The 13912-nt window shown below is 52.4% G+C and overlaps 1 protein-coding gene across 1 annotated transcript in view; it reads left to right on the forward strand.

The window, feature by feature from the left end:
* The first annotated feature begins 13116 nt into the window (after nucleotides 1-13116).
* The window catches only part of PTPRA (protein tyrosine phosphatase receptor type A), a 64339-nt gene continuing 63543 nt past the window's right edge, over nucleotides 13117-13912 (forward strand). The window contains exon 1 of the mRNA XM_088524979.1: nucleotides 13117-13242. The gene's annotated coding sequence lies outside the window, so the exon portion shown is untranslated. The remainder of the gene's footprint in view (nucleotides 13243-13912) is intronic.

The raw sequence follows: 13912 nt of genomic DNA on the forward strand, positions 1-13912 counted from the left end.
GTGTGTGTGTGTATCTTTATATATGTGTGTGTATAAGGAGGGTCTGTAGGGGCCCGGCCCTCATATGAACGAGTCCATGTGGGCACAAGGAGCTCGCCCTTGGCCGAGGGGCCGTTTCCCACCCAGCAGCGCTTCCCATTCCCGGCGTCCCGGCTGGGCGCTGCGTGGGGCCGGGCCGCCTGCTCCAGCCCCTTGCCCTAAGCCGTGGCCTTCCCCGCCCTTGCCAAGCTGCGATCCTCCGCATCTCCTGCTTTATCCACTTCAAAAATATACATATATATTTATTCCCGCAAGAGGGGCGGGCGTTGCTGCGGTCCTGCCGCCCGTGAGTCACGGGATCGTCCTCCCTCCCCACCCCGCGTGGAGAGGCCGCTGCGAGGAGGAGGAGGAGGAGGATCCCGGTGTCTCCTTGCTCCCCGCGATGCCGATGCCGTGTGCGGGGCGGCCGGAGGCACTTGGAGCAGCGCGGGGCCGCGCGCGCCTCCTGCTCCGCTCCCTGCGTCCCGGGATCTTCCTTCGGAAGCCCGCGGGCAGCGGGCGCCTTGGTGGCACTCAAGGCAATCTCGGGGATCGGGAGCGTTATCAGGAGGAAAACCGCAGGCTTGAGGCTGAGGAGCACAATCCAGGCGTTTCCCTGGGTGAGGCAGCGGAGGTTTTCCATGATCCTGGTGTCTCCCTACGCTCCTTGGAGGTGCATGCCCCACTCTCCCGCGCGCTGCTGCACGTGTCCCTTCCTTGCTCTGCAATCATATTCCCAGGCTTTGGTGTCATCAAGGATGGAAAACGTGACAGGAAGGAAAGGAAGCTTTTTTTATTATTATTACTGTTGTTATATTTCTGCCTCCTGCTAAATATGGAGTGACATGAAAATCTAAATAAAAGGGATCCCTGGGACCTGCTGTCTCCTGGCTTTCTGCCAGGATGGGCAGTTTTGTGCAGGGTGCTGGCCCCATGCTGAGAAAGTCATGAACTTCATTTATTTTATTTTATTTTTCCTCCAGAGTGCTTTCAAGGTCCTCCCTTGCAAATTACCTAAAAAATTAGTTGTCCTTTCCCTGTTTCTCATGTTGGTAGAAGCTTCGGAGAGGTCACAGGTTGTCAACCAGTTGCATAAGCTCGTGGCTGATCCTGCTGGTGTTGCGGGAAGGCCGTCAGCCGCAAGGAGCCGCATCCTTTCTCCCACTCCCATTCCTAATCTGCGTTTTCCTCTTAAAATGAAGCAGCCCCCTAGTCTTTCCTGCTGGAGTGGGAATCGTTGGAATGTGACCAGGCACACAGGCATCTTTGAGCCTGCAGGCAGGAAGAGCAGGGAGCTCAGAGGTGGGAAAAGTCCATGTTTATCACCACGGGCTGATGCATTTTGGCGCGCTTCACGCCGATCCTGGGCCTCTTTCCAGCGGGAAAATCCAGTGGGTTTCCTGGTGGACTGCGAAGGGGAGTGAGGGAGAGTCTCGCCGGCCCCGAGACCTCTCTAACACCCTCGCTAGGTGCTGCCTGGTGCGGGGATCCATACGAACCCGCTGCTCCAAGTTTTCCGGACGGGATATCGAAACATTGCCAGCAATGCTAGGAAGAATTAATATTTAATATTAATATTATTAACATAGGGGCTACGAACTGCTGTGCTTAATAACGACGAGAAGGGTTTTGGGAGGAGATTTACTGACAAGTAAACTGGCCCATCCCTGGTGGTCCAGGCCTGGATATTGTGGGAGTTTCCCGGATCCAACCGCGGCCCCTATTTCCCTAGTTCTGCAAGTACACAGTGCTGCTTTCATCCTACACAATTTCTGTTCGTTAATCCCATAAAAAAGCCCAGAACCATTTCCTGGGATACAGCTCTTCATGGGAAGCTGTCGCACCTGGCAGCGTGTTGGTAATCGAAGCCGAGGGTGCCCTCTTGCAGTAGCTTCATCCTTCATTTTTTTTCCTGGCTGACTTCCTGGAGAGACCTGGAATTTCAGGGACATCCCGAACACCAACTCTTCTCACCTATGGCCAGCATTTCCATCCCGCCTGGCTCGGTTCCTCCTGAGCCTCCCGTGCCACTCCGGATACCGTGGGTTGCTGAAAGATTTCGTAATCTTTTAAAGCTGACATAGGGATTTCTTTTACTTTTCCCTCAAAATTACATGTAGGAGAAGGTCCTCTTCTCCCCTGCCTGCAAACAGACAGATCCCTTGCCAGGGGAGCGACTCCTCTTTATTCCAGGATAATGTGCTGCCCTCATTCTTTCCCGTCGAAGCGGTTTCGTTTTTGCATGGCGCAATTACTGCTAATTGGGGCCCGAGGTGGAAGTGGAGCCACGCTGACACGAGCGTCACCCCCGCTCCGCGCAAACCCGCCCTTCCGAGCCCCTTCTGCTTGATCCATGCTCTTTTCCCTGCAAAATCCCTGTGTTTTAGGGGAGGCAGAGCTGTGTCAAGCACTCGGGGACACGAATGCTCCGCTCAGACGCCGCATTGTTCAGGGGCTGGACCTGCCTCCCCTCTGCCTCGTGCGTCCCGTCTGCTGTCCCGGGTTTGTCCCACGATCTGGAGCCGGTGGCTCTCCCCTCTGTCCTTGCGCCAGGCGTCTGAAATGGTGCCAGGGGGCAGCTTCCAAACCGGCCAGGTGGCTCCAGGACTTTTCCGGAGCGTTGCTGCTGTCAGGAACGCTGGTGCCACTTGCCTCCAAACCAGCGTTTTCGGAGTTAATGCCCTTATTTACAGGCTGGGAATCTCTGGCGATTTTCCTTGCAAATAGCAGCCGACCATGGGGTGCTGCTCCCGATGCGTGCTGGGAGCCGCACTGCATCCGAGGGCTCTTCCCGGCATCTGCATGCGGTGTTGCTCTCTCCAGCTCCTCCACTCGGTGCTTTTGGCCTCCACAATCTTCCGGATAAGAACGGAGGTGCCTGGTGTGAGCTGGAAGGTCTTGGCAACCCAGGGGAAGGTTTCCTGCTTTGGGGAAAAAAAAGGGCTTTTTGTTTTGGAAAAAAAAAAAAAAAGCCCGCAGGCTCCTCTGCTTCCCCACCCCAAATCCTTGGGATAAATCCTTCCCCTGCGAAAGGCGGGAGAAGACCTCAGGGTTCGAGGGAGAAGCGCCTTGTCCTGCATGGTGCACGAGGAGCCCCGAGCACATCCCGGCTCTGGAGAGGCCCCCGCAGCCATTGGAGCGTCCGGGAAGTCCGGGCGCTGCTGCGAGCTCCGAAGGGGCCGCGCTGGAGCCGCGTGAGGGAATAACCGCGCTGAAGGAGCCCAGAAATCTGGGGAGCGGGACTTGCCTTAATTAAAAAAAGGAGGAAAGAAAGAAAAGGCATTTTAGTGGTTTCGAAAGATTCCAGCAGTTTTCTGGGAAAGAGCAGCCTTTTGTCCAAGGCTTTTCTTCACACAGCACAGCGAAGCTTTGCCCTTGGACTTGAAGGTTTTAAGGTGCCATATAAAATACACATATATTCCGTTTTCCTTATGTTATCAGTGCAGGAGAACACGAAAGTTGTCCTGCTGCTTTACAGTTTGGGTATTTATTCTTTTTTTTTTTTTTTTTTTATTGTGCCAACAGATAATCCCAGTTTTATTGCAGCAGTTTAGCTCGTACGGTTGTGCTGGAGAAGCCTGCAAGGAGAGGCGCCGACACGGCTGTTATCCCTGGTGCTTAACCCTTGGGGTGGGCATCGGGCTCCTCTGTTTCTGAGAACGGTGCTGCTGTTAGTTACCAAACCTCGGGAGCATAAGTTGAGGCCTGTGAATCGCCCCTGCATTAATTCTTTATATATATATATATTACATAAAAATAATACATATACGTATTGTAAGTTAGTGATTATGTAATATAAAGTTGTATAAGAGCAGATAGGCACTTCCTTTCAGGCCCAGGAAGAAGCTCTTACGCAGCACTCTGAAACCGTTTAAGTAACCCATCTGTTTTGGGGTTTTCCCCCCCTTTCCTGTTCTTTCACCTGCCTTTGTGGTTTCCCAGAGCTGGCAGCGGTGCTGGGAGGTGCCCCTGTCCCAGTTTGGCTCTGCGTTTCACTCCCTTGGGACCCTGTCCCCTTTTCCGAAGCCGTTTGCCAGCCTGCAGGGTCTCTGCCCACCCACGACAGGGGCTCCTGATTTAGCTGGAGCTTTTTGGGCTCCAAATCTTTAAAGCTTGAGCTTTAACACCAATGCAAGATCGCGCAGCTCTTGCTGCTTTCCCTGCAAAGGGTTTTGCAGGTGCTCAGTGCTCGCTCAGTTTCTTATGGACAATTTGGAGCCCTTTTATTTATTTATTGCCCCCCAAAAGTGGGTTTTGCAGCCGTGTGAGTTTTGGAGCTTTGGAGGTGAGTAGGTTTAGTCGCCACGGACAGACGTGGCCTGGCCAGCAATGCCGCGAGCTTCCCCGTCATCCAGCACCCTTCCCGGCGGGAAACCCCAACCTGGGATTTCAGGTGGCTGAAGCCTGAGGCCAAACGAAGGAGAAAAACAAACAGTGGAGGAGGCGGCAGCGAAGCGGCTGCTCCGCTGCTGGGGGCCGCCTGCCGCATCCTGTGCTCCGGCCAACGGGGTCGGTGCTTGCTCCGGCACCAGGAAATGAGCGGCTTTTCCAGCACCGCTGGTGGCTCCGGCTGAAGTGGCGAGCGCTCTGTGTCGCGGCCCTGGGATGTCCCTTGGTGGAAGGAGCTTTTTCTTCCCCGTTTTGTCTGGTTTTGCCAGTTGCAGGAGTTTCAAAGCGTTGCTGGAGCTTCCTCGGGAAGAGCAGGGCTGCCGGGGCCCGGCTTTTGTGGGAAGGTTTTCCAGCTGTTGCTCCAGCACCTCCCATGGCCAGAATTTGCAGCCTGCCAAAGCCTCCCATATGGAGAATATGTGTTTTAGACTGCAGCTCCCTAAGAGGTTTTACTTTATTTTTTTTTCGCTTGCTTTTTGATCCAGAGCACCCACTGGGAGTTCCTTTTTTGCTGCTTTTCCTGTGTTCTTCATTCAGACCTTCTCTACTTTGCTCTGCTGGTGCTGTAGGAGACAGGAACCGCCTGGATCCACAGGAAGTGCTTAAACCCTCTGCTGAAGGAGCCGCTTGAGCTCAGCCCTGAGCTGCTCTGTCCTAGGCTGGGTCTCACGCGGAAATTCACAGCTCGTTGCTGTCTCCTCCCTCCCTTTTCCCACTGGCTCCCAAACCCTCCCTTCTCCACCGCTCCAGGAGGGTGAAATCGCGGGATCTCCTCAAGCTCCCGCTCTGTGCATGGGAGTGCTCGAGACATTGAGCGTGTGCAGGTATAAATTTTGGAAACAACAAGGACGGTGGCTTCTAAAACGTTCTATTTCAGAGCGCTCTGTTGCTTGTCTCTGCTGGGTTTTCTTCCCTGAGAGCGCGACGGCTTTGGATGCTCCGGAGGGTTGGCCTTTCTCAGCCTTCGGGCGATGTTCGGCTGTGTGCAGGGGAGCTGCAGGGCTTTGGTGTGGCCAGGACTCCCCGGCACAACCGGGTTGCCCCAACAGCTCATGCGGGATCCGTGCCGGGATGCTGAGAAGCTGTTTCCGTGTCCCAGCTAGGAGTGCTCTTGGAGGCAGCCTCCCCTCGGACTCCGAGTGACGTATCCAGGGCCCGGAGCCAGAAGAGGATCTCGCAGGAAGGTGCCTGACGCTTCCCTTGGCAGTAGCCACCGCTGCCCTTTCTTTCTTTCCTCATCCCCCTTTGCTTTAAGAACCCAGTCCATAAATCGTCTTGCTCACAAAATCACACTTAGGGCGAGAACTTGCCCATTTCGCTCTTCTATTTGTAGGGTTTGTTTTTTTTCCTCTGGGCAAAGGTTTTTCTTAGCAGCTTCGAGTACAAAAGTGCCTATTTGTTAAGTCTTTCCTGGCTTCGGACAGAGGAGTTGAAACTCTTGAATATTCCTTTTCTTTTCTGGGAGTTCTGTTCCGTGAACTCTCTTCTCCCACTCTCATTTATCAAATCCTGCTGCTTTTGCTGGCTTTTTGTGCCCGGAGAGGGGTGGGACTATTCCTGACCTGTCCTACCAAGCTGCCTTCCCTCCTGGGGGGGAAAAGGAGGAAAACAACCCCGTGCTGGAGTCTGGGGGGATGGAGACATCTCTCCTGGTGGCAGGAGACACCTTGGATCTGTTTGCCTGCAACATCAGACGAAGGACCCCAATAATCCCGTGGCAGAGCTGGGGCGGGCAATGCAGCCACCTGATCCACTCCCCTTTGCGCTGACGTGTGAATGTGGAAAACAGATGTGGCCCAGGGATGCTCTCTGCTTTAACTACCTCCAGCCAGATGTTTCCAGCCTGTAGCGCTAATTCCCACTTACAGTTATCCACGAGCTCGATCTCGCAGGGTCCTCGTTGCCTTCATGCTTGAAAGGAGGAGAAGCAACTCCCTTAATTCCCATCCTGCGCTCCATTGGGATGCTCCATCACGCTTCTCATAGCTTCATGCTGAGCCAGACCTTCTGATCCAAAGATTTATTTTCCTTTCATTAGTGGGACAAGAGGATTAAACAGTGAGAGGAATAAGGGTGTGTTGAGTAGTGCCTGTGTTGGAACAAGGGGATGCTGCATTTGGGCCTCTGCGGTGCCCACGTTTTTAATGCAAAATGCAGCACCACGTCTAAAACTCTCTTCCTTGCCCAGCTCTGTGGGGACTCAAAGGTATTAAAACAAAACAAAAAAAGTCCTTTTGACATTTAAAATCGGTCTGGGCAAAACATTAGGAAACAACATACTCTGGGGGACAAGATGATCTAATGCAGCTCCGACTTTAACGAAACATGTTTCTGTGGAAAGTTGTTGCCGTGCTTCTTCCAGAGCACTGTCCTGCTGCCCTGCCCTGCCGCGGGGTTTAGGCAGCAAGTTCTCCTTAGACTCCTGTTTTGCCTTTTATGTTGTATCCGCGTCGGAGCTGGCTCCGTTTAAATCCTCCTTTCCCTTTCCAGAGGAAAGACTCGCAGAATGTGACGAGTTATTTAAAGTCCATTTCCAGGGGGAAGAAGGAAAAACGATGCTTCTAAGTGGTTTGCCCAAGATATTCCCTCCTTCTTCTCACAGCCGGCTCTGTGTGCAGGTTGTACTTCTCGTAGCTGCACGTCCCTATCGCCAGTGCTTCACCTGGGAGAAGGCTGCAGGGCGGATTTGTGCTGTAGGATTTTGCCATGCCCGGCCTCGGGAGCTGCTTTGGGCACGGCGGGGAAGAGCGATTCTGCATCCCTCGGCGCTGCGGAGGCTTCGGGATGGGGCCTGGAGCAGAGCCGGAGGGAGCCGCCGGGGTTGGACATCCCCAGAGCGGTGGGAAATCATGGCTGGAATTTTGCGACTTTGGGCCAGGGCTTCGGCCGATGTTCCGGATCTACCTCCAGCCTTTGTACAGGCCTCCCCAGATGAAACCCTTGGAAAAATAAATGGCTTTTGTAGTGAGAAGAGAGGGAAGGGATCTTGTCCTGATAGATGGACATAAGCATCTGAATGAGGGATTTTTCTTTCCTAAAGCTCTCTGCATTCCCTGTTTTGCTTGAACACTGGGTTATTTTTTTTGCATGTGATCCTAGGTGTGGCCCGGGCTTTCCCAATAGGATGTTACTTATTCAGCCCCAATCCTCTTCCTGCCTTTCTTCTATGCTTTAGGGATAATGCCATAGTTTAAATTTCTGCTTCTTGCTCTTTTTTCCTCCTTTCTTCCTGGCACGAGCAGGTGCCAACTGCAGATCTGTGCGTGCATTGCACAGCAGGAGCTTATCCGGAATCATCCCTCTCGGACGCCGAAGGGTTTAACATCAGTGACAGATTTCACCCTTTGCGAACTCTCACTGCAGCGCTGAAACCCAGTTCATCTTTTTTTCAGGTCAAAAAGACACCGCTTCTGCTGGTAATCGGGTTTTTGAGCAGGTTTCAGTATGAGTCAGCCTGTCCTCAACTGAGCGTTAGGGCCGTGGAACATCGGAGCTATCGGCACGGTTTGACCGCCGGTTTCCTGTTGTTTTGGAGACCTTCAGCCACGTGGGAAGGGGAGCGATGGACGCCCCGCGTTTTTGCTCATCCCTTCCTTTTATCCAAGCTTGTGGAACTGGTGAGAGTTTCTGAGGCTGCTCCTGGGCTCGGCCGGGGTCTGCAGCACCCGTTGTTGCTTCTCTGCTGTGTCCAGGAGGACCAGCAAGGTGCAAAGACTTCACCAAACCTCAGTTTTTAGTACTGCAGCTCTGACTAATTGAGGCAGCTGGGCCTAATGGCTCCACAAATATTCCCCTGTAAAGCAACATCAATACTCTGGTGCTTGAATTAAGCTGATGGATTCTGCTGTGCTTTTAAGTGACTTGGCAAAAACGTTACCTTCTGAGGCTAAGGCTTTCAAGGGACCTGCCTAGAGGCTGCAGGGAAGTGTGGATTATCAGGAGTTAGGGCAAACTTGTGCAGGAGTAGGAATATTTTAGAGGGAATATAGCCTTGTTTTGCCCCTGGACCAGTTCTTGCATACTGAAGATTCATGTTTATGGATGTTGGCCCCTTCTTCGTGCAAGAAGAGCATATGGATGGGCCCCGATGCTGTCAGAGAGGGTCTGTGACCACGTGCCCAGCCTTTGGCTTGTCAGCATGTGGGAGTATCCGTATGGAAGCGGGTGCTGGTGGACATGGGAAATGTCTTGAGCGAAGTCAAAGCAGATGGAGCGCGCAGACCAAACCAGCCCGTCGAGTTCAGGCTTCACGAGGTAGACGCGTTATCGAGAGCCATCTGTATTTTTTTTCCTTTTTCTCTTTTCAAACCAGTTCTTCTGCTTCCGTGCCCTGGCGAGGAGCGAGGCGGGAAGCTCTGCGGCGCGTGCGTTGCTGTCGGTGCCTGTTAACGTCGGGCCCAGGGCTTGGGGGTGCTCCGAGAGCTGCGATTCCTGGGTAACTTCAATCTTGGGAATTTCCACGTTTTGAAACTGGGGGACCTAGGGAGGTCCCACATGAAAATGGTCTTGGATCTGCTCCGTCACGATCAGCCGTAGGCTTTAACTAGGTGCACTGTAAGTTTTTGGAGTTTATTGAAGTGGGGAGGAGAACGCTCTGGAGTTCAAAGTACTCTTCCAAGAGCCAGGAATTGGTGTTTTCAAAGCTTTCCCTTTGGACCCATATCCATCATGGTTCATTGGAACAGGCTGCCCAGAGAGGCTGTGGAGTCTCCTTCTCTGGAGATCTTCCAAACCCGCCTGGATGCCACCCTGTGCCCCATGCTCTGGGTGTCCCTGCTGGAGCAGGGGGTTGGACTAGGTGATCTCTAAAGGTCCCTTCCAACCTCAACCATCCTGGGATTCTGTGTTCACGGTTAGTGTCTCCATCCCAGCGTGTCCAACCCTTGCTGGGTTGCACAGACCCGACCTTTGCCTTGGACCTGGCCAGGCTAGTCCCTCTGAGAAGGGCCGAGAGCTGCTTGGAGCCGCGCTCGAGGCGCAGGTCCCTCCCCGTGCCTGTCCCTGTCCCTGGCTGCGTCCTGGCTCTCCCTGGCACCTGCCCTCCGCCAGCCGGCTCCCCCGGCACAGGGATGTTCCCTGCTGCCCCATCCCTCCCTTCACCCTCCCGCCAGCACGGACTGCTGATGCCTCGGAGCTGCGCTGAGCCCCGAAGGGTAAATGGCAACTCACGCAGCAAACGGTCACTGCGTCGTGACACAGTCATCCCTTCTCCTTAACTCCCCTTATCCATCCTCTGCCCGTTTTTTTTTTTTCACATTTCACTTAGATTCAGCGGGAACAACACGGCTCTCATCCCACATCGAGCGAGCTCAATAACTCACTTAATAATCTTGCCTGTAAAGCGGCTTCGGAGGCCGGGCTGAAAACGAGCCACCCTGTTGCTAAGGGGAGGGGAAAAAAAAAGCCTTGGGAATACTTATCTTCAGCCGTCCAAAACTGCAGATAACATTGAGTCACTGCTGACAGCCTCAAAGCAAAACAGATGTTCGCGTTTTGGTGGCTGAAATATTAAAGGTACAAGATGAGCAGTGTGTGTCTGGTTTTAGCTAACGTATTTAATTGGTGGCTGGCAACTGAGCCAGAGCATAAGATGCAATGCAAAGATGGGTCTCTTCTGTTTCAGAATTGCCTGTGTGTTTTCATTAAAACTCCTTTCCTTCCCCCCCGCCCCCCTTTATTTTTCCTTAATCGGTCTTTCCTGCTTGAGTCATTCTTACTGTAATTGTAACCTTTAGTTCTGGATGGGAAGAGGCTTTTTGCAAGGCGCGCGACCAGCAGTAGGGCCTGAGCTGCCCTTTGCAGCATCCCGTGAGGCCTCCGTCCCCGCAGGAGCCTGCAAGGGGGATGTGAAGCCTCGGAGCAGGTGGGAAGTGAAGCCAGGCTCCACTTTGCTGCTCTGCAGGATGAGGCTGCTCCTCCTGGCAGGTCGCAGGCAGTTCCCGTCAAGCAGAGGCCTTTTTGGCTCCCTCTCCTGCGGGTGCTGAGCTCTCCGTTCCTCCTTCCGCTTAAGGGAAGGGGGACAGGCCCCAAACCTGCTTGGCGCCGCGTTTCACTTGATCCCTGCGCTTAATTGTTTGTGATTGGGCTCTTCAGGCTCTCTCTGCCACAACCAAGCAGCTGAAAATTAAAATACTAATTACAGAGATGGATGCAGTCGAAGAGGACGCGGGCTCCCAAGCCTGAGTGCGACACAGCAGCAGAACGAGGTGGGGTTGAGCTCATCTCCTGGGATGCGCCGGCCTCCCAGGGTTGATTTTTGCCCTTCCCTGCTTTGTGATGACAGTAAACAGCAGTTTCTCGCTTTGGAGATGTTGAACCACAGATGCATTTATTCATCACGCATATAGTCGACGGCCTCCTCGTGCCTTTTTTCCCCTTTTTGGTGAACTCTTGGGCTTGCGTGTCTGCGTCCCGCAGCAGTATTGCGCACACGGAGAGTGTGCGGCTTCCCCACGGCTCCTACCGCTGCGATAATGAGTGCAAAGTGCGAAAAAATGTGTCGGTGCAAACTTTTCCAGCCTGTCCTGAGCCAAAATTGTAAGTGCAGGTAGAAGATAGGGAGTCTGAGGCCCATGAGAACTGCGGGAATGGGCTGAGCCTTCCATAGGGGTGTGACTGTGCACACAAATTCAGCTGGTTTCTTTGTTAATCTTACAGCTCTGTGCGAGCTGCCTTGATTTTCATTGTCCTATGTGTTTTCGTTCTCCTCCTAAAAGCACGTAAAATGTGCTGTCCGTACCTGTGGCTTCCTAGAGTGCCGTGAAATGATTTTTTCCTCCCTGTGCTGGATTTTGAAGCATTAAGCTCAAACAAAGGTGGAGGGAACCCTAATTCCAGTGCAGTTTTTTCCTTTACCTTTTGTGTCTCTTAAAAACAAGTTACTAAAGTCCCTTACTGGGATCCTACTGGCCAGGGTGATGGCCCCAGCTCATCCCTCTTCCCAAACTGCAGCCGTGCTCCCATCTCCCCCTAAAACCCCAACAAAACGGAGGTTAACGCGGAGGCAGGAAGCGCCGGCTGTAATTGCTCGGGGATTTTTGCCTTTTACGATCTCGTTTCACCTTAAAAAGGAGCCTCCGTCCGGCACTGCAGTCCGCTTGGGTGGATTTGGCCGGCCTCTCGTCTGACGTCTTTTGGCAGCTCCGTATGTTTTAAAACATCCTCTGTAAGAGTCTCCTGGCCAGGCTAAATTTGAAGAAAAAAAAAAAAAAGGACCGTTCTCCGAAGGGAACGGAAGCGCCTGGTGCTCCATAGCCTGCCAAGAGCCCGGGAAGGTCCAGCCCCGCTCCCGGACCTGCCCAAGGACTCCTTTACTTTGGCCTTGCGCCTTGAGCTCCGTCATCGCCGCCCCGATGCCTTGGGAGGCTGCAAACCGGGACTGGTGCCTGGGAAAAGCGCTGGGATGGGAGAGAAAAGTGGCCTTACTGTGCCAACCCGGCCATTAATATGTTGCTCACATTGCGATCCCGTTTCCCTACTACCTGTTTTAAACACCGCTTGCTTCCAAAGGTATCTGGACTTCCCAGCCCCGCAGCCATCAGTGGCCCATGTGAGGGCTTTTCCCTCCCATCCTGGCTCAAAATGGGGGGAAAAACCCCTCAGCACCCCCAGCTAAGCTGCTTTCCTAAGCCTATAGCAACTGTCTGTACATCCTCCTTCCCGGTGCTCTCCCGGGCTCCGGCGGGCATGCAGGAGTGCCACGGATTACGTTCGCCCCCCACTTTGGAACGCGCTCTTCAAGTCCTCTCTTTGTATATTTATTTTATTTATTTATTTTCCTGGGCTACTGAACATTTCCTAGGCTCCATCCCAGCGAGTTGGTAACCCTGCAAATAGCAGCCGTGATGGCAGCGCGAGACGGGGCCTGCGGCCGCAGGGCCGCTGCTCACTGGTCCTTCTGGGAGGGCAGGTTTTTGTTGTCGACGTTACTGTCAGTTTTCTCCCCCTTTCTCGCCGCTCGGCTTTTGTGCAAGGCCGAGGCTTGACCAGGGAGGTCCAAATACTTGGACTCGGCTGCCATAGGGTTTTTGACAAGGGAAATAGGATTAATATTGATGTGGGGCTGTCATGAAAGGCCGTGAAGGCCTCAAAGGCTGTGAAGCCATTGAGGTGGTGAACCATGTAAAACAGCATGGGATTTGGCCCTCTCCTTAGAAAAACAAGGGATATTTTGTTGTGCTTGTGTAATATTTGCATGTAACGACAAGACTGATCTCAACGGGACGAGGCGGCAGAGGTGTGCTTAAGGCAGCGGTCTAGAATTTGAGGGTAAGATCTGGAGATCTTCTCAACCTGAGGCCAACCAATTTGCGTTCCTCATAGTCTTCTCTGCAAAACATTTGTTTAGAACAACTTTTGTTCATTAATTTTGGGCTATATTCACAGGTTAGCCAGCCCTAGGCTACTTCCAAGCGGTCTGAGCCATGGTCTTCATTTTTTCTGCTGTTCTTTCCCTGTGTTTTGTAGCCTGGCCTGCCCCCAAGGATGCTTGTAGGCTGAGACTTTGCTTGGCCACTTTATTTGATATGGAGACCACGTTAGCCAGTGGGACAGTGACTATTAGATGAGACGGTCCCGGTCCCTGAGAAAAGCTCATGCAGTTGGGACAATAAAAAGACTGTTTGCTTAAAATGGCCACTCTGTCTAAAATGACTTGTCCATCTCTGCACAACCCATTAACTTGGGCGTTCCCCTCTTCCAGGGTGCATCGAGACGAATCATCAGCCCTCATAAGGATTGATTGCGGCCTGCCCATCGCCATCCTCCTCGTTTGGGGCCTATTGGAAGAGCCGTCGTGTTGGGGACGTGGACGGTTGCGTGAGCGTCCCTCTTAAGGTACAGTAGAAACATGATGGAGCCTCTTTGGGGATGAAACGAGTGCAAGAGAGTGGCAGCTGAGTTTACAACTTCCATGTTAATTTACATGTCTCAGCCTTGAATGTGAACCACGAAACCCGTGCTCCGTCCTTGCCTGGGTTTCGTCTCAATGAGCATAGTCAGCTTCGAGTTTGCGGGAGAGCTCCTACGTTTCGATGCAAAACTTCACAAATCACAAATTTTATCTTTTCTTAAATTCATACAGAAACGATTCTGTCATCTGTGAAATTTTTAATTCATGTGGTGTGAAACATGCAAACTTCTGGTGTTAACTCTTGCAGTATTTTGAATCGAGCTTTTTTTTTTCTACTTTGCTGTTAATACAAACTGGTTTACGCAGAAATCCACTGATCTTTGTTATATACTCACCTGAGCCAAGGTAATAACTACTGGGTTTATGAAGGAAAGGGAAAGAAAAAAAAACTACTATCTGTAGCATGAAGCTTGTGGATTAAGAAGGAAGCTTGTGTAGTAAGAAGTAATGTTGTTAGTGTATTACTGAACTAAAAAACAACATCCAGCAGGGAGTTTGCTGGAATTTGTTTTTGTTTAAGTTCTTCCCGTGGCCTGGGAAAAGCTTTTAACAAAATAATTTTCCTGAAAGATTTTTTCTCTGCGATTTTACAAG

The sequence above is a fragment of the Tinamus guttatus genome, unplaced genomic scaffold (genome assembly GCF_059628265.1).
Source record: "Tinamus guttatus ecotype Peru unplaced genomic scaffold, ASM5962826v1 Tinamus_guttatus_pri_ptg000218l, whole genome shotgun sequence".
Taxonomy (NCBI): domain Eukaryota; kingdom Metazoa; phylum Chordata; class Aves; order Tinamiformes; family Tinamidae; genus Tinamus; species Tinamus guttatus.